General features: G+C 40.7%; 1 long non-coding RNA gene across 5 annotated transcripts in view; it reads right to left on the reverse strand.

Moving 5' to 3' along the window:
- Positions 1 to 7,172: 7,172 nt before the first annotated feature.
- LOC113603963 (uncharacterized) overlaps positions 7,173 to 23,359 on the reverse strand; it is a 32,550-nt gene continuing 16,363 nt past the window's right edge. For 2 of the 5 annotated variants that reach the window (XR_003425778.2, XR_008293167.1), the window contains 3 exons: positions 11,847 to 11,900; positions 11,164 to 11,285; positions 7,173 to 7,323 (listed from right to left, as the gene is read on the reverse strand). This is a non-coding gene — a long non-coding RNA (uncharacterized LOC113603963). Of the gene's footprint in view, positions 7,324 to 11,163; positions 11,286 to 11,846; positions 11,901 to 16,394; positions 16,874 to 23,359 lie in introns of those variants that run through there. The other 3 variants (XR_008293168.1, XR_008293166.1, XR_008293169.1) reach the window with 3 other exon arrangements.

Genomic DNA, 23,359 nt, shown 5'->3' on the forward strand with positions numbered 1-23,359 from the left:
GGGACACAGTTCTGCCCTAAAGGAACTTACACAAAACTACACAAAAACTAACCTGATGATAACAATTAACTTTTACTTAGTAGTTATTATATCCCAAGTGTTGTAAAACAAAAACGAAAACATTGTTCATTTAGTACTCAAAACAATGTAATAAGCACCATCAGATTTGGTACAAAGGAAGTGTTCTAAGGAGTGGTTATTGGGATAGTTGGGTGGCTCAGTCCGTTGAGCATCCCATTCTTGATTCCCACTCAGGTCACGATACAATGGTCGTGGGATCAAGTCCCTCCACCAGCTCCACAAGCTTGAGCCTGCTTAAGGTCCCATTTTCCCTCTGCCCCTCTTCCCCGCTCACATGTGCTCTCGCTCTCTCGCTCTCTCTCAAAAAAAAAAAGTGGTTATCGACCATTTGGGGTTAGACTTTATGCAGGTGGACATGGGATAAAGACAGGTGAGAGAAGAAAGAAAAGACAGGAAGTTGTGAAGGCTTTGGTCAGGATTCAACAAATATTCTTTGAGTATCTAGAATGTGCCACTGTCAGTCTCTTGCTCTCACGCACTCAACCCAAGCAAGGGATGGCTGAGAACAAATTCTTACAATTAAAAAGTGATAATAATAATAACTCATTGAATCCCTTCTTGTTTAAGGTACTTAATCCTTACTACTAAAGGTAGGTACAGTTATTTCCACTCTGCACATAGGAAATCAGCAGAGTCATTGAATAACGTGCCTAAGGTGCACAACTAGTAAGTAGAGAATCAAGGAAAAAGTCAAGTTTCATCTTTTTCTGTATTCAACAGCAGTTTAAATAACATGGGACTAGACCAGGCAAAACTCTTTTATGAATATAAGCAAATAGCAATTTACTTTTACCCGGCAAGAATGCATACATGTGTCCACCAAAATACATGTACCGGAACATTCATGGCACCATTATTTCTATACTGCTCCAAACTGGAGACTCCCAAATGTCCACCAAGAGTCGAATAAAACTGTAGTGTGCTTACACAATGGAGTACTACTTAGCAGCAAAAATGAACTAATTACAGTAACATACAACACACAAATAAATCTCATAATGTAGAACCCAAGAAGGCTGACACAAAAGAGCTCGTATGCTTCCATTCGTAAAAAGCTCAAAAGCAGGCAAAACTATTCTGTGGTGTTAAAAGTCAAAAGACTTTTAGTCTTGAACTGAATCCTGGTTACACAGGTGTGTTCGCTTTATCAAAGCTCACTTAAAATGTATACTTTTCTGTATGTACACTGTATTTGAATGAAAAGATAAAAAATAACATGTGAAAGGGGTGCCAGGGTGGCTCAGTCAGTTAAGCATCCAACTCTTAATTTCTGCTCAGGTTATGGTCTCGTGGTTCATGAGTTCAAGCCTTGCATCAGGCTCTGTGCTGTCTACTCAGGATTCTCTCTCTCCCTCTGCCTCTGCCCCTATCTCTCACTCAAAATAAATAAATAAACTTAAAAAAAATTTTTTTAAATAACGTATGAAAAGGAAAAAACCATGAAGAGTCCCTGACATTCAGAAGCTGGCCTGACACTCACAGTTAAGCCATATTATTCTCCTATAGATATAAATAACCTCATGAAATATCAACCTTGGACAAGGTATCATTGTAAAAGCATGATAAAATAAGACAAAACACTTCATAAACTTGTCAAAATACAGACAAAAACAATATCACTCTGTCCCACAAAATACCAAACACCCTTTCTATTGGCCAAAATGAATGATTATTACTTCTTTACAAACTATAGCTTTGTTCTCATGTTAGTCTTCTCTCCCTATAGATAAGATTTATTGAGATGCCCAATCATGGAATTGTCCTGGCTTTCTGATAGCATCCAATTGAGGACAAGTCCCTGTTTCTTCAGACTGTACCTCAAGTCACCAACCAAAGCCCAAATTCTGTAATAGGTGTTTTCTGAACATCTTCTTACTGAGACAGCCCATGGTTCCCCATGGTGTGTATTCTTCCTTGTTGCAACAAGAAATAAATACAACTGGGTTTACTATAGCTGACTTCCTGATTTCAGCCTCCAGCTGAAGGGCATTGACACTTGACAACATTTGATTTCTTGAGGGTTCTGTTAAAACTCCAGGGGCGCCTGGGTGGCGCAGTCGGTTAAGCGTCCGACTTCAGCCAGGTCACGATCTCGCCGTCCGTGAGTTCGAGCCCCGCGTCGGGCTCTGGGCTGATGGCTCAGAGCCTGGAGCCTATTTCCGATTCTGTGTCTCCCTCTCTCTCTGCCCCTCCCCCGTTCATGCTCTGTCTCTCTCTGTCCCAAAAATAAATAAACGTTGGAAAAAAAATTAAAAAAAAAAAAACTCCAAAACTATCAGGATCTGGCAACTTTGAGAATATAAATCTTTTACAGTTGGTGTTTCCCTTCAAGCATTTCTTTGGAACTGTAGGGAAATGAATATGTTTTTCTTTTTTTTAAACATTTTTTTTTATTTTTTTTAACGTTTATTTATTTTTGAGACAGAGAGAGACAGAGCATGAACAGGGGAGGAGCAGAGAGAGAGGGAGACACAGAATCTGAAACAGGCTCCAGGCTCTGAGCTGTCAGCACAGAGCCCGACGCGGGGCTCGAACTCACAGACCGTGAGATCATGACCTGAGCCAAAGTCAGACGCTTAACCAACCAAGCCACCCAGGCACCCCTGAATATGTTTTTCTGAATCCCAAGAAGAAATCAGCAGAGAAATTGGGAAGACAGAAAATATCATAATTAGAATAAAAACTTAATCAGTATTAAAGATTAACAACCAATTTGGAGAGGTCATTGATTCAAAGGGATCCACTGACAAGTTAAAAACAATAGCAGGGGGTTGCCTGAGTGGCTCAGTTGGTTAAGCATCCGATTTCAGCTCAGGTCATGATCTCATGGTTTGTGGGTCCAAGCCCCACATTGGGCTCTGTGCTGACAGCTCAAAGACTGGAGCCTGCTTCGGATTCTGTGTCTCCCTCTATCTCTGCCCCTCCCCGACTCATGCTCTGTCTCTGTCTCTGTCTCTCAAAAATAAATAAAACATAAAAAAGTTTTTTGTTTTTGCTTTAAAAAAAAAAAAGCCATAGCAGGAAATGCTAACACCTGGGGTCCAAAGTGACCCAGGGAAAGGAACAATCAGGCAAAAAGTGGTCAAGAGCTAATCAGTCTTGCTGGTGGTGGTTGCCTTGGTGTACATGTGTTCATGGCCCCATCTGCTGCTAACAGTGAGTCATTTTGCAAATACAATAAATGTTAATAAGATTATGCACATGGTACACCTTATACACATTTTATGAGTGATGTTCTGAGAAATAAGTTTTGGAAGACAAGTCACTCCATAAACTGGCAAATTCTTTAAGTGATTCTAAGTAGCACTATTAATTTGCTAAGAGATCTGAATGTTATAAGAATGCCATCCAACAATGTTTGCTAGCATTTTCCAGTGTCTGCATTCGCTGTAGGTTACAGTTCTTTATAAGTACTTTAATAGGAAGAAGCGCAAAAAGATTATAATATACTGCAACATGACATCCTGAATGTACCTACAACCTGAATAAAAGTCATACCAATGACAAACTAAAGATAGGACAACCAAAGAAAACATTTTTGTTAAAAAAGTAACTGGATTTAGCACAATTCAGGTTTTGTGAAACATTGACCTTTTTTTTTTTACATTATCATTAAAATATTCATTAATTCATCAAAACTGTTCATTCCTAATATGTTTCAGACACAGTAATAAAACCTAGGGATATCAAGATAAACAAGGTTATTATTCACGTTATTCTACTGCAGCCACATAGGCCCCTTTCTGGCTCTTCTTCAAATCTAGAATTATCTAGAATACTCCCATTTTAGTGACTTTATGCTTGCTAGTCCCTCTTTCTGGAACACTCTATCCCCAGATTTCTATGTGGTTTGCCCTCACCTCTTTCAGGTCTTTTTGCTCAGTTGTTGCATTAGCCAAACTTTCCTTGGCTGCCTTATTAAAAATTGCAACTCCATCCTCCCAACACCCTATCCCACTTCTTTAGCACTTACTGCCACCCAGCTAACAATATGTTTTAGTCATTTGTTATATCATGTCTATATAAGTTCCAGGAAGGCAGGGATTTTTGTCTGATTTTATCACTGCTGTATTCCACAGAGCTGGCACATAGCTAAATCTTTATCGAATAGATAAATGAGTGAATTTATAAAAGACCTGGTCATTTTTCTTTAAGGACTTGGAGAGTAAATGAATAAGGGCAATAGTACATGACAAGTGATGTGGAAAGGGCATGCCAGACAGAAGTAACATGAGCAAATGCACAGGGGTATAAAAATAACAAGCAATATTGCTTGTTTTCACTTAGTAATAAGTAAGATCAATAAGCAAACAGCAGAAGTGTAATTAGCTGATTTTCTCTCACCAACATAAACTAAATATTGGAACATATGTTAACCTACTCCTAAGAAGAAAACCTTGCTTAACAAAGGCTGCATTATCTTTTTTCTAAGCTTATTTATTTATTTTGAGAGAGTGAGAGAGAGAACATGAGCAGAGGAGGGGCAGAGAGAGAGAGGGAGAGAGAGAATCCCAAGCAGGCTCCACGCTGTCAGCATGGAGCAGGATGCAGGGCTAAAGCTCATGAACTTCAAGGTCATGACCCGAGCTGAAATCAAGAGTCAGGTGCTTAACCAACTGAGCCAGCCACCCAGGTGCCCCAAGGCTGCATTATCTTGCAAATGTTTAAAAGAATAGAGTTCTTACAGGTTAGTGGCTTATTTGTATGTCACTAATCATATTGATGGTACTTAACTAGTGGGATGTAATCTTTTAGGCAATCTATGGCCCTTAATGCAACTCTTTTTAAAAAATGTTTATTTGTTTATTTGAAGAGAGGGCGTGCAAGAGCATGCAAGCAGGGGAGGGGCAGAGAGAGAGAGGGAGAGAGAGAATCCCAAGCAGACTCAGTACTGTCAGCACAGAGCCCTACTCAGGTCTCTCTCCCCCAAAACACAAGATTCTGACCTGAGCCGAAGTCAAGAGTTGGATGCTTAACCTACTGAGCCACCTATGCACCCCTAATCCAACTCTTAAGCACATTAGTGGGACTCTAGTACATAGGCAGATAAGCAGATAGAGAGAGATATTAGACTATATTATCTGATTTGCATAATTTTGAAGTTCATTTGACCACCTTCAAATACAGGAATCACAACAGGAAAATCACTGCCCCGACCATGGAGTCCTTGTGAATTCTGTATGATGAGTAAAATTTAATGGAAACAAACAAACAAACAAACGAAAACACATCCTCAAGTTCTCAGGAAGTTAGATATTTCCTACTAAAAATTTAAAAAAACTTTGATTAATTTTGAGACCCCTCCCCCCTAGTTTGGCTGTTTGATGGTAATGGATGGGCTTAACTCAGTGTAAGTAACAGAGATTTCTGGGGGATGTGTTTGTGGGTTTAGAAACTGACTTAATGGTAGAACCTTGTGTAATGCTGCTTAGCATTACATGAATTCAAATACAAGGGCGAATCATCTGCCACAAAGCAAAATAGGATTAAATAATAAAAGCCTAGCATACTCTTAGATATCAGTCCTGAAGAGATTCTACTGTGCTTGATAAAATGAACCACAGAGTAATATAGAGAATCAGTGGGCTCAAGTAAGCAGGTAGTGATGGCTCACTTCTGGCCCACATTTGAAACATTTTGGTTGTTGTTGTTGTTAATATATTAGCTAGTAAATCAATGGTGCTGCATATTATATATTAGTATAATATGAATGTGAAGTAGTGAAATAGTTTAACAATTTCATTGTTATTTTGACTTGCTGAAAATTAATCGACATTGAATTATTAAATGCAGACTATTAACCTTTCAGGTAATGTAATACAGTCCACAGGCCAGAGAGTCTGCTATCATTCTTGCAATCAAATAACTTAAATTTTAGTTGTAGAAACAAGATTAGGACTCATTAGAAAAATTATTAAATTAAATAAGACAGTAAAATTAAGTACTAAATCTCGTGGTGCACACTGAAACAAAATAATGATAGGATTTTTTTGCTGGATATTCTCCCCCATAAAAGTCCTTTGTTGAGCAGAGGAGGAAGGAGCCCTTTAAACATCGAGTGACTTGCATGAGGCCTGATATATTTAGGTGGATGACCAAGTGGATCTAACACACAGATCTCCTAAAATGTATGTATGTATGTATTTTTGCTGAAGTATAGTTGACACACAATGCTATAGTCTGGGCCTTTTATATCTACTAAAACACACGGTGCTCAGTATTCATTAAATTAAAAGGGAGCTATTAGTCAATTGGCAGAAATTAATGTGAACTATGTGTAGGTGCATTAAAAGTAAAGATCTTTAAGGAAAGAATCACTGAACTTGGAACTAAGAAACTAAACATTTTTGTATCCATCTCGTTAATGTTATCTTTTTCTGGGTACAGTTACTAAGTTGAAGAATAAAGGGATAAGAAAACAAAAACATAACTAACACACTGCACCTCCATAAAATGTGGTTTCTTTATATGAAAAATGAGGCCTGTGGGTTTGACCCACTGACACTACTCTAGGTGGTTTAAGATTCCAGGTGGCTGCCATCTTGCGCGGCACCGGTGGAGTGAAGGTGTAATATAGATATTGACCACATGATGGCAACATAGAGCCAGGTTTGTTTTCTGCCGGTCAGAGGTTTGCTAGAGTATCTTTGTCTTCGTGTTTGGGAAAGACACCCACCTTGCAGAAGGAATGGAGCAATTTTTTATGTAATTATATCTTTATATTGAACAGAAGCCAAATCCTAATGGTGTTTCTTCTTTATACTTAGAACCGAAGAACTGAGATTGAAGAGGAAAACAGACTTTGTTAAGATGTGCTTGGTTAAAAATGTCCTAATGAGTACACTTATTATTCTGAATGTCACAGTAAGAAATAGAGGTTATACAGTGTAGAGTGAGATAAGCTTAGCTCTGAATCTACGTCATTACCCCCTCTTTATTGTTGTTGGTTGTTGTTTTTGTTGCTGGATTTTCTTTTCTTGAAAAAAAAAAAGTTCTTGCACCTCCCCTGTTCTTCCAAATATTTGGGGGCACTTTAAGTTTAAAATTGACATTCTAAAATGCACAATAGAAGATAGAATATTTAGTAGGTATATCTTGACATGTGTTTATTAAAGCTGAAAAGACGTAGCAAATAAAAATATACCAAAATGTGAATTTCATATGCTGGATTTTCTTTCAGTTTGCATTCATCAAAATTGTTCATCCCATTGTTGTTGATATTATCCACAGCTGAGCATCATCCTGGAAGAAATCATGACTTTGATGAATTTTGTGGCATTTAAAAATGCTAGCAAGAGTTCATCAGACATTAGTAATAAAAAACCAGGAATGGTTTTTATCATCAAGAAAATCTGGTCAGGCAGATATAATCACATTAACCAGTTTTGTTTATATTACCTTAAAAAGAGAAAAGAACATTCAAGTAGTTTGCAATGTCTCATTTTTTTCCAAAAACATCTTTATATTAAAAATTAAATTACCTGTTTATTTTTCTGATTGAAGCCTGATTGTAAGTTTTTAACTTCCATCTCTTGAAATGTCAAATGACTGTGTATACCTTTAAGCCATTGTTTTGACTATAGAATTACACCTCTATTCCTGATCCCCCAAATGGGTCAAGCAAATAGTAACATCTATTTATTAGAATGCATCAAGTATTACTCAGAAATAACAGCACGATAAACCTTAGTAACAGAGATTCCGTCACACAATTCATGTATGCACATCCACGTCACTGGCTATTATAATTGGTCTGAATATTAATGTTCCTGCTTCTGATTTTTCTCATGATAGCAAGTTTTCTTTAATCAATTGTTTATTATTAACATTTTCAAATATACAGAAAAATTGAAAGAATAATAAAGAATCACCCAACTGTCTATCCCCTGAATTCAACAATTGTTAACATTTTTCCATATTTGCTTTATCTATCTACCAACCTATAATTTTCTGGTGAACCATTTGAAAATCAGTCACAGACATCACGGTACTTCAAAACCTAAGTATTATCGTATGTATCTTCTAAAAATAAGAAAATGCTATTATAAAAGCATAATGCCATTCTCATACTTAAGAAAATTAACAAATGACAACTAACATGTAGTCCTCTGTATTCAATTTTTCCTAGTTTTGCCAAAAAGGCTTTAAGTACACACATACATTCAAATCACTTAAAACTAAAATACATGGATATGTATGTATTATACGTATATTAGCATATGAAAGCCAGAGCTCAGGTCCAAAAGGCTTTGTCAAAAAAAATCAAAGCACTTTAGAGTGAAGGTGAATAATCAACAAGAATTTATTGACAACTGACCACATGCTAATTACCATTTCTGATTCTATGAGTGTACAGGTATATAGAATCATCAAAGGCATTGAGCCTGGGGCATCTGGGTGGCTCAGTCTGTTAAATATCTGACTCTTGATTCTGACTCGGGTCATGATCTCACAGTTCTCGAATTCGAGAACTGCACTGATAACAGAGCCTGCTTCTGATTCTTTCTCTCCCTGTCTCTCTGCCCCCCCCCCCAGCTCACACGTGCATTCTCCCTTTCTCTCTAAATAAATACATAAATACATAAATAAATAAAATAAAACTTTTTTTAAAAAAGGCATTGAGGGGCGCCTGGGTGGCTCAGTCGGTTGGGCGTCCGGCTTTGGCTCAGGTCATGATCTCGCAGTCTGTGAGTTTGAGTCCTGCGTCGGGCTCTGGGCTGACAGCTCAGAGCCTGGAGCCTGTTTCCGATTCTGTGTCTCCCTCTCTCTGACCCTCCCCCGTTCATGATCTCTCTCTGTCTCATAAATAAATAAACATTAAAAAAAAATTTTTTTTTTAAAAAAAAGGCATTGAACCGGGGCATCCGCTTGGCTCAATTGGTTGAGCATCCTACTTGGGCTCAGGTCATGATCTTGTGGTTCATTTTGTGAGTTCAAGTCCCACATCAGGCTTGCTGCTGTCAGCCAGCTTTGGATCCTCTGTCCCCTTCTCTCTCTCTGCCCCTCCCCTGCTTACAGTCTATCTCAAAAAGTAAATAAAATATTTGAAAAGAAAAAAAAAAAGGCATTGAGCCTACATTTGTGCTTGGTAAAACCAAAAGCCTAACACATTAGCAAAAGTTCCTGAAATCTCTTTTTAATTGACATGTTTTGTAAATGATTCAAAGAATCTCAATTTCATATAAAATATCAAGAAGATTAAAATGAAGTCCACATGTAATATTTAATCTTAAATATGTAATTTGTCCTTTGCTAGCTTCTGCACAGTAAAATAGCTTCCGTGTAATAGTCATCTTACATAGACCTTACTGTTCAGAAGGGCATGTTATCAATCATAAGTGAAGGTACTATTTGAATTATTTTGGTTACATTGAGTTGTCATGCTCTTTTGTTTTTAATAGTAAGGCCTGTTTCATTTTTGTGTTTCTGTGCATGGTGCAGGGTGTTTTTTATGAAAAGACATAAGACAGAGAAAGAAAGGATAAGAGAGAGAAGTCTTGAGTTGCACACAACCCCAAAAAGTGACTGGGGGACAGAACAGGGGCACCCAAAACAGGGGTGAACCATTATATAATTAAGAACGAAATGATGTACTGCAGACTGTTACTGCTACAGGAATTTAGAAAAGAGGAATGCTAATAAAGACATCAGAAAGTTCCAGAACTTCATGGAGATGGCAGCTGAGCCTTGAGGGATGGTCAGATTTGAATAGGAAAAAAAGAGCAAGAAGGGCTTTGCAGATGAGTGAAACCATGTGAGAAAAGCCATCAGAGCACACTTGCAAGAGAGTGGTTTGGGGTAAAGGGAATTGATTAGGAGGCAGGGAGGGAAAAAGGAGTTAGGGGTGAAGTGATAAAGCCATGGTAAAGCCAACCTCACAGTTCCCTAGGGTAAAGGAATTGTCTATTCCTCCATTTGTACCCTGCTTTGTCCCAAAAGTAATCTTAGGTAGCTATGATAGTCATTGTAGAAGTGTAAGAGTAGAATTCTGGATTGAAAATGGGTGGTTAGATTGACTTAACTAAGGGAGTTAAGAATAGAAAAGAGAGAGATGGATGAATTTGACATTAAGTCAATGGCTACGTCCATCTATTAACATGATATTCTGTTGACTATGGTTTTCCATCTTTTTCCTTTGTCCCTTTATATTCCATAATATTCTTGGAACTTCACTGCTGAGTATTGACTAGAATAAAATCACATTGAAATCATATCATATTGAAATATTTCATAGTTATCCAAAGCATTTATTACAATTGAGTAATTAAAATAAACGTATTCTAGTATCTTCCTACTAAAGCCTTACAATCTATCTGGAGCCCAACCTTGGTCTCCCTGACAGATCCACCCTGACAGGTGCACACCCAAAAGAATTCCCTTTGGGGGCACCATCCAACCATCTGAGAACTCTCCCCCATTAACACTAAAGGTGTTGACTAGTTGGTTAGTAGAAATGGACACGAAGAATTTGCTGCTGATTTCAATCAGAACAGGATAGGTTATGTGGCAGTAATAAAAAACCCTAAGCTTCAATGTCTTAATCCTATAAATCTGTGATTTCACCCACACTCTGTTTCTCTGCTCATCAGTGTCATCAAGAGAGCCATCCTGAGAGGACTCACCTTGACACTTACTTCCACAACCTCTAAAGCAGCAAAATAGGAGAATGTAACAAACTGTGCACTGGTTCTGAAAGGTTTCAGTAAGGAATGACGTCACTTCTGTACCCATTTCATCAGCCAAAGTAAGTTACATGGTCATACCTAACTTGAAAGGGGGCAGAGAAATACAGTCCTACTATGTTCTTAGAAAGAGATGAATGCCAGACTATTTGTGAATATCTCAAATGACATTCACTATCTTGCTGGTTGTTTTTTTTTTTTTCTTTTCTTCTTCCCTACCTTTTGTGAAAACATACTATTAAATGAAAAAATTATTCCTTTGAAAGTTCATTCTATGTAGTATTTGATAGTATTATAATATACTTTCTGCAAATATTGCCCAATCCAGAGACCATCTGTAGTTTATGGAAAATATTAACTATAGTGAATATAATTGCACTGAGTCGCATGTCCACAGTACCTTCCTTTTTTTCCATGGAAACCAGGAGACGTTTTGCAATTTATCAACAAGTGTGCTGCCAGATTAGAATTGAAGGCTTGCGTCCAACTCATTGTGCTTGTCCAGGCATGGTCCAATTATTCCTAATGTATGGAAGAAATAGCTATGTATTTCCCACTGTGCCTTTTAAACTTCAGCAGGTGGCTGAGTATTGGGCAGTGTGTTACACTGTCACCTTCCAGGAGGGGCAGTTGAAGATTTCCAGTTTTCAATATGGGAATGACAAGCATGCCTCAGCAGTTTGGAGGAATTAGTTATCTGATACCTTATAATACGTTAAGGCCATTGGCCTTGACATAGAAAGAGCTTTGCACATGCTTGCCACCTATCTGGGGTGTATTTACTTATTTTCTACTTTTAAAATGATTTCCTGTTTTGTTTTGCATTTTGCCACCTGCCCATTTTTAATTTTTCTACCTTGGAATTCCTTTCAAACATTTTTACATGTTGATGAAAAAGGTCATAGGTGGAGATGAGTAAGATCACACTTTGAGTTGTGTTTCCAGAAAAGCAGAAGTTAGGTTTGTCTTGTTTGCCACTGAACCATCGTCTGGGATGGTTCCTCACACATGGGGCTCAATAAATACTATTGGATTAATAAACAAAGGAATGACAGAGAGATAGAGAAGACATTATTGGCTTACCTGCATGGTAGCTCTCTTTCTTTTGACCAGTTGCAAAAATTGTAAGGTGCTGGACTGGAATGAGAGATGGAGAGAATTTCTCAGTATTAAACTAAGCTAATAAGTCCACAGTTTTACTCTCCAATTATTTTAGTTGCTAGATTGTTTTCATCTCCCATTACTCCCTAATCATAGTCAACTTCTCAGCCAAACTGAACCACTGACTTTTCTCCAAATGGTCATGCTCCTCATTGAATTGTGTCCCTCCCCCGAAAGATACATTGAGATCCGAACCCCCAAAGCCTCAGAATGTGACCTTATTTGAACATGGGGTGGTGGCAGATATCACTGGTTAAGATGAGTTCATACTGGAGTAGGCCTGGCCCCTACTCCAGTATGACTGGTGTCCTTGAAGGATGGTCATGTGGACACAAAGACACACAAATAGCATATTGTGTGACAAGTAAGGAAGGCAGAAAACTTGAGTGACGGGGCTACAAGCCAAGGAATGCCTGGAAACCAGCAGAAGCCGAAAGAGGTGAGGAAGAATTCCCCTCTGCAGGTTTCAGAAGAAGCATGACCCTACTAACTTGATTTTGGACTTGTATCATCCAGAACGGAGGCAATAACTTTTTATTGTTTTAAGCCACCCAGTTTGTGGTACTTTGCTGCAGCAGCCACAAGAAAATGAATATAATCCTCATTCACAGAGGCTTTGTTTCTTCCACCTGCTCTTCACCCACACTGTCCATCTTGAGACCCTCCTTAATATCTTTTCTTGAGTAAAATCTCTAAATCATCTCCGAAATATTAGATGGGCTGGCTCCCCTCACCTCCTGTAGCACCTATGTCTATCATGGAGTAAACAGTGATGAGCAAGGAGAAAAGTCTGGAGACACTGCTCTGAAAGTATCCAGGTTAGAAGACATAAAATGAAGTAAATGAGTAAATTAAGGGGAAAGCAGATCGGTCACTGAGACCTGGAGGGAAAACAAGGGGGTAGGCCAAGAGTACAGAGAGCTTGTACACAAAATATTTTAAAAGGCAAAGTTAAAGTTCCGGAAGGGCTGCATTGCCGAGGCGAGCAGACACCATCCCGGGTTCCCTGGCAGAGAGGGGTCCTCCTCGCTAATGATACTATTCTGAGAAACTGCTTGCAGTTGAAATAAAGGCAGAGCCACATATGGCTCGGTTCAGAGAAGGCCTGAGAAGGAGCTTAGGGAGGGTTGTGCCGAAAAAATGAGGTCATGAGATAAAGATTTTGGGTTACAGATAAAAAGCAAACCCATTTTAAATGCACTTTTGATACAAAAAATAAAAAAGAAATAAGGCAAAAGAACACAGGCAGGACAGGAGTGGGGGGGGCCTTCTGGGTATGCTTGTTATTTCTCTCATGGCCTTTTCGGTCAAGTCAATTAGATAATAAATTATGCATAACCATCGCTACTGGCATTAAAAAACACTTGCAGTGAGAAATGATGGATGTTCTGGTGACCCACGTAAATTTGCTCAGGGTCAGAACAATTGTTACAGCCTGTTGCTTAATTTTTTCTCCTGGTCCCTGCGGTCACCTCCTGGACCTGGCTACAGGAGGGAGTGACTGTTGGGTAGAATCAACACATATCTCTAGTGCAGTGCTTATCGCTTGACGTTTTAGTCATCTTTGTTGAAAAAGCAATAAGTAGCAATCAATTCATTGAGAATGCGTTAAAGAGACAAAACAGATACACACACCGGGACGGATGGGGATGGGGAGAAACGAGAAGAGGCCATTTTATGGAGGGAAGGAGCTAGAAGCAAGCTGGGGGGCTAGCCACCAGGTGTGGGGTAGAAGTGGGGGGGAGCTCCTGTGCTTCACCATCAGGCAGACTCTGAGTGCCAGCAAATTGGGCCTTCAGACATTTGGGCAGGAGAAACATTTGACAGTTCAGAACAATCTTTTTTTTTTTTTGGTAATTTTTTTTTAACGTTTATTTATTTTTGAGACAGAGAGAGACAGAGCATGAACGGGGGAGGGTCAGAGAGAGAGAGGGAGACACAGAATCCAAAACAGGCTCCAGGCTCTGAGCTGTCAACACAGAGCCCAACGTGGGGCTCGAACTCACAGACTGTGAGATCATGACCTGAGCAGAAGTCGGATGCTTAACCGACTGAGCCACCCAGGTGCCCCTCAGAAAAGTCTTTTTAATAGTCGTCATCTAATGTGTTGGCATTTATATTTATTTCTGGTTTATAACTTTAACATTATGGTTTATATATTTTTTCCCTGCTTGGAGTGTTAAAGGTTTTAGTGAGGCTGTAGGTATCTGAGGCAGATGAAAACCTGGATTCTGTCCAGAGGAGTGAAGGGGTTGGAAGCCAGCACAATCGGTTCCAAAGTGAAGGACAAAAGCTTGGGGACAGAACCAGACTGGGGAGGAGGAAGCTGGTAGGAAGGGTGTGGTCACTGATAGGAAAGCTAGGAATAACAAACGAGTAGCAAAGTGAGCGAGTGAGGGATGGGTGGTCTGGAGAAATTCTGGAAACTTATGGCAGATGCTTGCAAATGGCAGTGAAGCCACTTGCGTGGGTGAACAGGTGTTATTTAAAGAGATAGGAAATGATGAATGGCGGTAGTTCAGCTATTGCCCTTGACAGGGCTGCTTACCGTCAAGAGGACGTCATGGGCAACGTGGGGAGGCTCAACAGTACCGTGGGAAGGAGTTAGAGTTTAAGAAGAGCCTGCCCGAGGCAAAGGAAACCTGTGTGTGTAAGGGGACTGCTGTGGAGGCTAGCCAGTGGGTAAGGGCTATGGCCTCTGGTGGCTGGGGCGATTATCTGAGGGGTCCCGAGAATTATGGGAGAGTCACTGCCGTGGTGAGCACAACATGCCAGCAGTTGTGAGCCATCCTAGAAGGCCTTCCCCATTTGGAGCCAAACCATTTTTGTGCTATTCCTCATTTGCATCCTGTCTGTCCCTGAGGCTGGCGACCTGGGGAAACCTTCCTGTGGCACAGAGGAGAGGAAGGAGTGCCTGGAGTTACAACCGACACTCAGAGATGCTGGCTGTGCAAATTTGGCGGGTCCAGATTAACTAGAATGTGCTAGAGCCACTCCAGGTGAGTCAGCTTGACCTAACTTAATCAGTAAGTGATAGCAGAGGGCCCAAGAAAGACTTCATTCATATCAGCTCTTGGCTCTGGGTTGGTTAGTCCAATAACTAGAGGTGTTTCCCGATTTCTTCCAGGGACAGTTACGCATGTATTAGTGTAACCTGGACGTTATCAAGCCTGCTTCCCTTCTGAGGCTGCTCTTTCCTTTGATACTCACTGTGGAATTACTACGCTCCTTAATGAATCCACCACCTCTGGCTGTGAACTCCAGCTTCCTGCTCGGTCCTTGCTGCTTGCTTTCTACCTTCCCACTGGAGGTAGCCAAATGACCTGTCTCCTTTCTGTTGCTAAACACCACTAACACAAAGCAGTTGCACATAACAGAGTTTTCTGAAGAGGCTGTGGCGGATGAGGGCAGACAGAGCTATTAGAGCCTGGGGCAGGAAATCATTTCAAATGCAACATTAGCCATCATTATTCCTAGAATTGCATTGGCCATTCCCTCCACAAGGAATTTCTCTCTGGGTCCCTCCTTGGCACTCTCAGGGTGCCCCAAAGCCAGGGTTTACTTAAAAAAGAGATCATGAAATATGCCATCCTTCTGTTCCATCCCATATACAGATGGCACTACCATTTACTAAATGCCAGGGACTTCACCCACCGTTTACATGATCTCATTTAATACTCCCAACAACACTGCAGGAGACACATTTATTTTACAGATGAGGAAACGGAGGCTCAGAAACGGTAACCTGGCCAGGGACACATAGCTGAGATTTGAACACAGTTCCACGTACTCTAAGTCCATGCTCTACACTGAGGCATTTGCTGCCTCCTTGCATAGCTGGCTTGTGCACATAGCCTTAGGTCGTCAGAATTCAAATCTATTACTCGCCTCTTAACTCAGCAAAGCTTTCTGTGGAGTCAGGTAAAAATTTCCCTGACATTTTTGTCCATGCAATTGAATCCTTTCCCCAACAGCTCTCTCCCAACAACAACACTCCTTCTCCTGAGATAATTTCACATCCACTCTGACCTCCTTTCCACTCCATTGTCCCCCCTCACTGCTCTTCTAGATAACTTTCTGCTGTCTCTACTCCTCTCCTCCCAATTTCTCTGCTTCATCAGCTCTTCTACAGAAAAGCCTCATTTAATACCAGGAACTTGGGGGCGCCTGGGTGGCTCAGTCGGTTGAGCGTCCGACTTCAGCTCAGGTCACGATCTCACGGTTCATGAGTTCGAGCCCCGCATCGGGCTCTGGGCTGATGGCTCAGAGCCTGGAGCCTGCTTCCGATTCTTTGTCTCCCTCTCTCTCTGCCCCTCCCCCATTCATGCTCTGTCTCTCTCTGTCTCAAAAATAAGTAAACATTAAAAAAAAAAAAATACCAGGAACTTGGATCCATTTTCCCCACTTCCTTCTCGAAGCAGGTGAACCCAGCCCCATAGAAAAGGCAATAACAGGATCTTTAACTCTTACACGGAATCTCCCAGGTGTTTTCTTGGTGGCCCTAGGAGAGGACTCTTCCTAACCTGAAACTGTATCTTCTTCCTCTTATTTCCTTAGCCTTCTTGGAGCTGAGCTTGGCCTTCCGTTAAGCCAGGACACTCAGCCTGCCTGAATCTTCGTGACTCTTTAATTACGTCCTTGCCACTGGTTGGAATAACAGCCACAGATAAGGGAGCATACATTCAAATGGAGTTATGATGAAAACACTGAGGTTCCCCTCCCTGACCTTGCTCTGAAACACTGCAACAACACGAATCCACAGTCCAACATAGACCTTAAATCAGGCAATGGTGAAAACCAAGGACTCTGCCACCCAAACTAAATCTATACTCCTCCAAGCACTGAGAGATTTGGATTCGTGAACCAATCAAGAGATTACTTTGAGTACTTGTTTGGTATGAGGCACACTATCAGGGCAATTTTTCTTAAACAAAAGAAAGGAAAGGAAGAAAGGTACACTTCACTGATGGAATTTACAGCCCATTTCCAGAGGTAGGAAATAAAAAGAGAATTATCCATACCAGAGAGGATATGCTGTATATGTGTCCTGCAAACAGTGAGGACTACAAAAGCTCAGAGGAGGCAGACAGCACTGCTCTACCTGGGAAAGAAAGACAAGTTGAGCCAGAGATGATGCTTGCAGGCACATAGCCTTCCCCAGCAGGCCAGGAGGGGCAAGGGCATCGTGAGAAACACATGAGCAGAGATGCGGGGGCTGGAATGTGCATGATGTGTTCAAGGGACAATGAGTCATCCCCTTAGCTTTCTTTACAGCTGCTACATAATAGTGGGCACCTAACAGGTTATTATTTCTTTTTCTTTTCTTAAAAACTGCAAAAATAAAGCGAGACCCAAATTCTCAGTATAGAAAATATGCCTGTGATGTCAGTGCCCAGTGACGCTGAGGAGGTGAGAATTCCTGAGCCCGGTATGAACTTGAACCTCGACAAAATTCTCACCCTTGCTTGCTGGAAACTCCATTTATTTAATGCTGTTGTACAGAAGTCTGTTCTTTGGAAATCCTGAAAATAACCTGGTCAAACCTTACCTCAATTACTAAGCACAGTGTCAGCAGACAGTTTGCTTTGTCATAATTGATCACCAACTTTTATGCTGTTTTAAAATCCTTTAAAGCTATTTGGAGCCAGGAAATGTCTCTGAGGAAACTAATCCTGGTAACATTACCTACACAAATGGCTTTGTGATGGCACATCGGCAGTTGCTGTGGGGGTGGGGTGTGTTTTAAGGTGCAGTGCCCTCCTGCATTTGGGATTCTGCATTTGGGATCCTGCATTTGGGATCCTGCATTTGGGATCCTGAATTTGGGAATTTCTGGGTATGTGTGAAAGGTGGCGAGGTAGTTCCACCTCCAAGATGTTCAGTGGGAAGATTTTTTGCTTTTCTGGTATTTTCTACTGAAAATGTTGTTGTTTTTCACAGTGTTTTCTATTGAGGAATATTAGCTGCCTCTAACCCAAAACTTATGGGAAGTTCTTCTTTATGTATCATCTTTTAAAAATAATTTGTGACCCACCCCCCTTTCTGAAATGGTGACTATACATTTCCAGTGTGTTTAGAAAGGAGAGTAATTGTCACTTCATGATTTTAGCAAAACAAATGTTACCAAAGTGCTGAAGGAACAACCACTTGAGACATTGTGTTCTCTTAGTCACAGGCACATACTAGGAAAAATTCAACTAAGCCTCACTCCGGGGGTATTAAAATAGCCCTTTTCGCAGCTCAGAATCACATTTCAAAGGGTGCCTAGGTGCAAAGCTAGGCCAAGTATAACCTAGCCCCAAGATAGTGCCAGGAGTAATACGTTGTTTTCCATTTTGTTTTAAACAACAGAGTGCAGCACGGAGATGGGAGCATGCAGAGAACTAGCAGGGAGCCACTGAGCAGCAGGGAGCTGGGTGACCTTGAGTAGGTCACCTAACTTTGTCTGGGCATCTGCATTTAGAAAATGAGGGGGAATGCCCATTGTGCTTAATGCATAATGACCAAATAAGAAAATATAAGCAAAAGCATTTTGTAAATGGCAGGTCTTTCCTACAGTACTTGAGGGAATCATTAGAGATGGCTATTTGGGGGAATGAGATAGGTGCAAAGCTTCTTTTCAAAAAAAGTTTCATACCTTCCATCTTATGTGATTTAAGTTTAGCGATTACAGGTTCATTAATTAATACCCTAAGAAAATACTGTTATACTATCACTGTGTCTTCTAAATGAACCATCTCTCTTTTCACTGCCATTTGCAATTTTCTCTATGGAAGAAAGATGTTTAAAAGACAAATTACCTGGAAGATAATGGGGTGAGATTTTCTAAGCATCTTCTGTCCAGAGACAAAAGGCTTTTTCAGCTATTCTCAAGTACACCAGTTGAACACTGATTTATTTGACAATGTAATACATTTTTTTTTCAAGTAAAGTAAGGAAAGGGGGCATTCCAGCAGATCCGACGGAGGGAGGTGTTGAGGGAAACGTGTAAGAGAAGGAGGAGAAAAGAATATTGAGGGAGCAGACCAGAAGTACCAGGCAACCATACAGGATATCTTCAGAACTGAAATTCAATAAACAAGACTGCTCCCAAGTCAAAGGAAGCAAGTCCCCATCTGCCCGTGAAGGTGTCTGGGCTCCCACTGGCCCCTCCTTTCTTCCCCACTGCTCTGTTCTTTTTTGAAAGCTTATCAATAAGAATGTGGCAGGGGCGCCTGGGTAGCTCAGTTGGTTAAGCATCTGACTTCTGCTCAGGTCATGATCTCGCGGTCCATGAGTTTGAGTCCCGCGTGGGGCTCTGTGCTGACAGCTCAGAGCCTGGAGGCTGTTTCGGATTCTGTGTCTCCCTCTCTCTGACCCTCCCCCATTCATGCTCTGTCTCTCTCTGTCTCAAAAATAAATAAACGTTAAAAAAAAAAAAAAAAGAATGTGGCAGAGCACTTTTCCAAGAAGGCCATGATCTGTCATTCAAAAAGAGAGAGAGCCCTTCAAGGCAAAGTCATACACTAATCTCCCAATGACCAGCTTTGCTGCCTGAAGCATGATTGCTGTCCCCCACTTGGATCTTATTCTTAGAGCTGGACTGGTTTTTTTTGTTTGTTTTTTTGTTTTTTTTTTTTTGAGAAAGAGAGCGAGCACTTCGGCATACAAACAGGTGAGGCTGAGGGAGGGAGAGAGAAGAGAGAGAATCTTAAGCAGACTCCACACTCAGTACAGAACCCGATGTGGGGCTCAATCCCATAATCAACGAGATCATGACCCGAGCCCAAATGAAGACTCAGCCACCCAGGCGCCCCAAAGAGCTTGACTTCTCTTTTTCATTTGAGGTAAAATTATTAGGGGAGCTGATCCAAATACATTAGCAACGGGGACCCCACCCTTACTAAATGTGTATCATTTCTCAGCCACTTTTCAATACTACTTAATGTGTTGCCTGTCGGATCAGATGGGGGTACCGACTGGGTGGAAGCCGGTGGTGCAGGCAGTGAAAGGACTCACCCAGGGCACAACAAAGGAGATAGATGTTTATTGAATATACCATAAGGGAGCAGCGGGCACAAGAGCAGAGGAGAGGCCATTAGCAACAATGACACAGTTGGTGGGGGCTGTTTTATAGGAGGGAAGATGAGGAGGTATGGTGACTTACAGAATTTTCCCTTTTTCCGTAACTGTGCCTGGTTATAAGTAACCCATTGGTTAGTTAGGGACTGTGGATATTTTGAGGTGGGTCGCCTGATGGGCCTGTCTGTGGTTAGGGTCACTTTTGGGCCCTTCTGCCTTGATCAAGTTTCCATGACACAATCCACATGTGTCAGTGGATTCCTATATTTCATGAGCAAGCTCCAATAAAGCTTGCAGGGGAGGAGGGAGTTAATTGATGATATTTATTGAAAGTTTCAAAGGTTGCTTCCTATAAATACAACCTGAGCACAACTGTCTCTTCTAAAATTAGTTTCTTTTTTTTAATGTTTTTTTTTAATTTATTTTTGAGAGAGGGAGAGAGAGACAGACAGACAGACAGACAGACAGAGTGTGAGCAAGGGAGGGGCAGAGAGAGAGGGAGACACAGAATCCAAAGCAGGCTCCAGGCTCTGAGCTGTCAGCACAGAGCCAGACGCAGGGCTTGAACCCATAAACTGTAAGGTCACGACCTGAGCTGAAGTCGGTTGCTTAACGTACTGAGCCACCCAGGTGCCCTTAAAATTAGTTTCTTAAACAAACAAATTAATTCCTCTGCTTGCCAGGTCAGCTGACCAAAACCACAATGGAAGTAACATAGGAAAATATCACTGAGGATAAAGCTTTTATGGTCAAATAAAATAAAAATATCAGTTTACTAATGTATTTTTTTAATTAAAAAAAGTTTTAATGTTTATTTATTTTTGGAAGAGAGAGAGAGTGAGAGCAAGGGAGGGGCAGGGAGAGAGGGAGACACAGAATCCGAAGCAGGCTCCAGGCTCTGACCTGTCAGCACATAGCCCGACGCAGGGCTCAAACCCATGAACTGTGAGATCATGACCTGAGCCAAAGTTGGATGCTCAACCGACTGAGCCACCCAGGTGCCCCAAGGTATATTTTTTTAAGAGAGAGAGATAGAGAAAGAGAGCATGAGCTGGAGAGAGGGGCAGAGAGAAAGAGAATCCCAAGCAGGCCCCATGCAGAAATCAATAGTAAGATGCTCAACCAACTGAGCCGCCCCCCAGTTCACTGATGTATTTATCTGACAGATACTTGTCAACACTGTGGGGGACAAATGAAGTATAGGTATTTCTGTCCTCTAGGAACTTACAATCCAGTTGGGAGAAAAAGTGTACGATAATTGTACTTTAAATATATTCACTACCAAAAAAAAAAAAGAAAAAAAAAAAAAAAAAAAAGAAAAGGTTTAAGGGGCACCTGGATGGCTCAGTCAGTTAAGCACCCAACTCTTGGTCTCGGCTCAGGTCATGATCTCAAGGTTCTCTGACAGTGCAGAACCTGCTTGGGATTCTCTCTCTTCCCCTCTCTCTGCCCCTCTCCTGCTCACCTGCATTCTCTCTCTCTCTCTCAAAATAAATAAATAAACATTAAAAAAATAACAAAAAATAAAATTTAAAAAGCATCAGATACATGTTCCATTAAGAAATAAGTGGCCATAAACATATTTAAAATATTCAAATTCACTAGAAATCCAAATGCAAAATAACTAATTCTCACCTATCAAATTGGTAAACATTTTTATAATATTCAGAGAAATGAGCATTCTTTTACCCATGAGAGGAATGTAAACTGGTACCACTTCTTGAGTGGAAAATCTGGGAACAAGAATCAAAAGCCTTGAAGTAGTCCCATCTTTCTCTACTAGAGTTTTTATCCTTAAGAAATAAGCATTATAATTTTTAATAGGTAAAAACTGGAAACAATCAAAATGTTCAACAATATAACACCGATTAAATTATTGCATATTCAGCAATAAAATGTCTACAGAAGTAAAACATGATGTTTTTTTAAAAAGTCATGTCCAGAGGCACCTGGGTGGCTCAGTCAGTTAAGTGTCCAACTTCAGCTCAGGTCATAATCTCATAGTTCGTGGGGTCAAGCCCCGCGTTAGGCTCTGTACTAATGGCTCAAAGCCTGGAGCCTGCTTCAGATTCTGTGTCCCTTCTCTCTCTCTGCCCCTCCCCTGTTCATGCTCTGTCGCTCTCTTTCAAAAATAAATACACATTAAAAAAAATGTTTTTAAGTCACGTCCACAACACAGTGCAAAAAACCTGATTAAAAACTGTAGTGTAAATTCAGTTTAGTTTAAAATATACACATATATTTATATATTTATTATTATATATCAAATAATTAACAATGGTTATTTCTATGCCTTTCTAAAATATCCAAATTGTACACTGTGTTCATGTATACTTTTGCAATTAGGAATAAAAGCAACTAATTCCTTTTTTAAAAACAGAAATGTGAAGGTCAAACACTCTGTGAAAGCCCTTTTGATTTAAACATTTACATAGGTGATGTCTTTGACATTCCAGTCTTCCTCAACTTGACCAGGCATCATAACATCATGTCTCAAATATTAAGGATGAAAAATACTACTGTAGTTAACTACTGAGTGCTTACTCTGTGTCAGGCAGTGTATTAAGAAATCTATATGTACCATTGCATTTAATCCTCACAACTACCTTCTGAGATAGAAATTATTTTTATTCCCAGTTTACAGATGAAGAAACTGAGGCTTAATGAGACAATAAGAGGACACCTAGCTAGTAGGTGGAAGGGATGGCATTTGAACCCTGGCAATTTGGCTTTAAAGCCTACATTCTTTATATCTACACATATATTCTTACTTTCTCCTTTGCAAGAACTGGAAAGGCCCATCCAATTTATTATTTGGTATTTGCTGGGTAGAGGGCATATTAGTCTTGTTAAATAGAAGATTGTGGAATTTGATATGAATTACTTGGGATTTTGTCCTCGGGGCTACTGAAGACACTACTCTCTGACTGCCTAAGCTCAGCAGCTAGTGACAGAGCTGGAGGCTAAGCCTAAGAGCTTGCCCTAGAGTTTGCATCCTCTCCCAGCCATGGCAGGATGCCTCTTGGGGGTCTGCCCTAGTCCCCATTTCTTGAGAGTATCAGGAAGAAAGAGGAGATGTTTCCCACTGTGATTCAGTCTGGTCCCCAAGTATCTGCTCCGCCAACTGGCAAGTATCCTTCTCGGGCATGAGGCTTGGCCGGAGCCCCCCGTGACTCCCATGGCATTTCTAAGCGTTCAGGACACTTATGCACCCACTTTTCTACTCCCCCAACTCCTTCTGATTCCAATCTTCCTCCCATCAGATATGTCACTTTATTACTGTTATAAATCCAGCCCACATCCAGGAATCTCAGAAATTGCACTATCTGGTGAGGCGGGGAAATTTGTTCTTGAGGATAATGGTCATGGTAAGA

Source organism: Acinonyx jubatus, chromosome E4 (genome assembly GCF_027475565.1).
Source record: "Acinonyx jubatus isolate Ajub_Pintada_27869175 chromosome E4, VMU_Ajub_asm_v1.0, whole genome shotgun sequence".
Classification (NCBI taxonomy): domain Eukaryota; kingdom Metazoa; phylum Chordata; class Mammalia; order Carnivora; family Felidae; genus Acinonyx; species Acinonyx jubatus.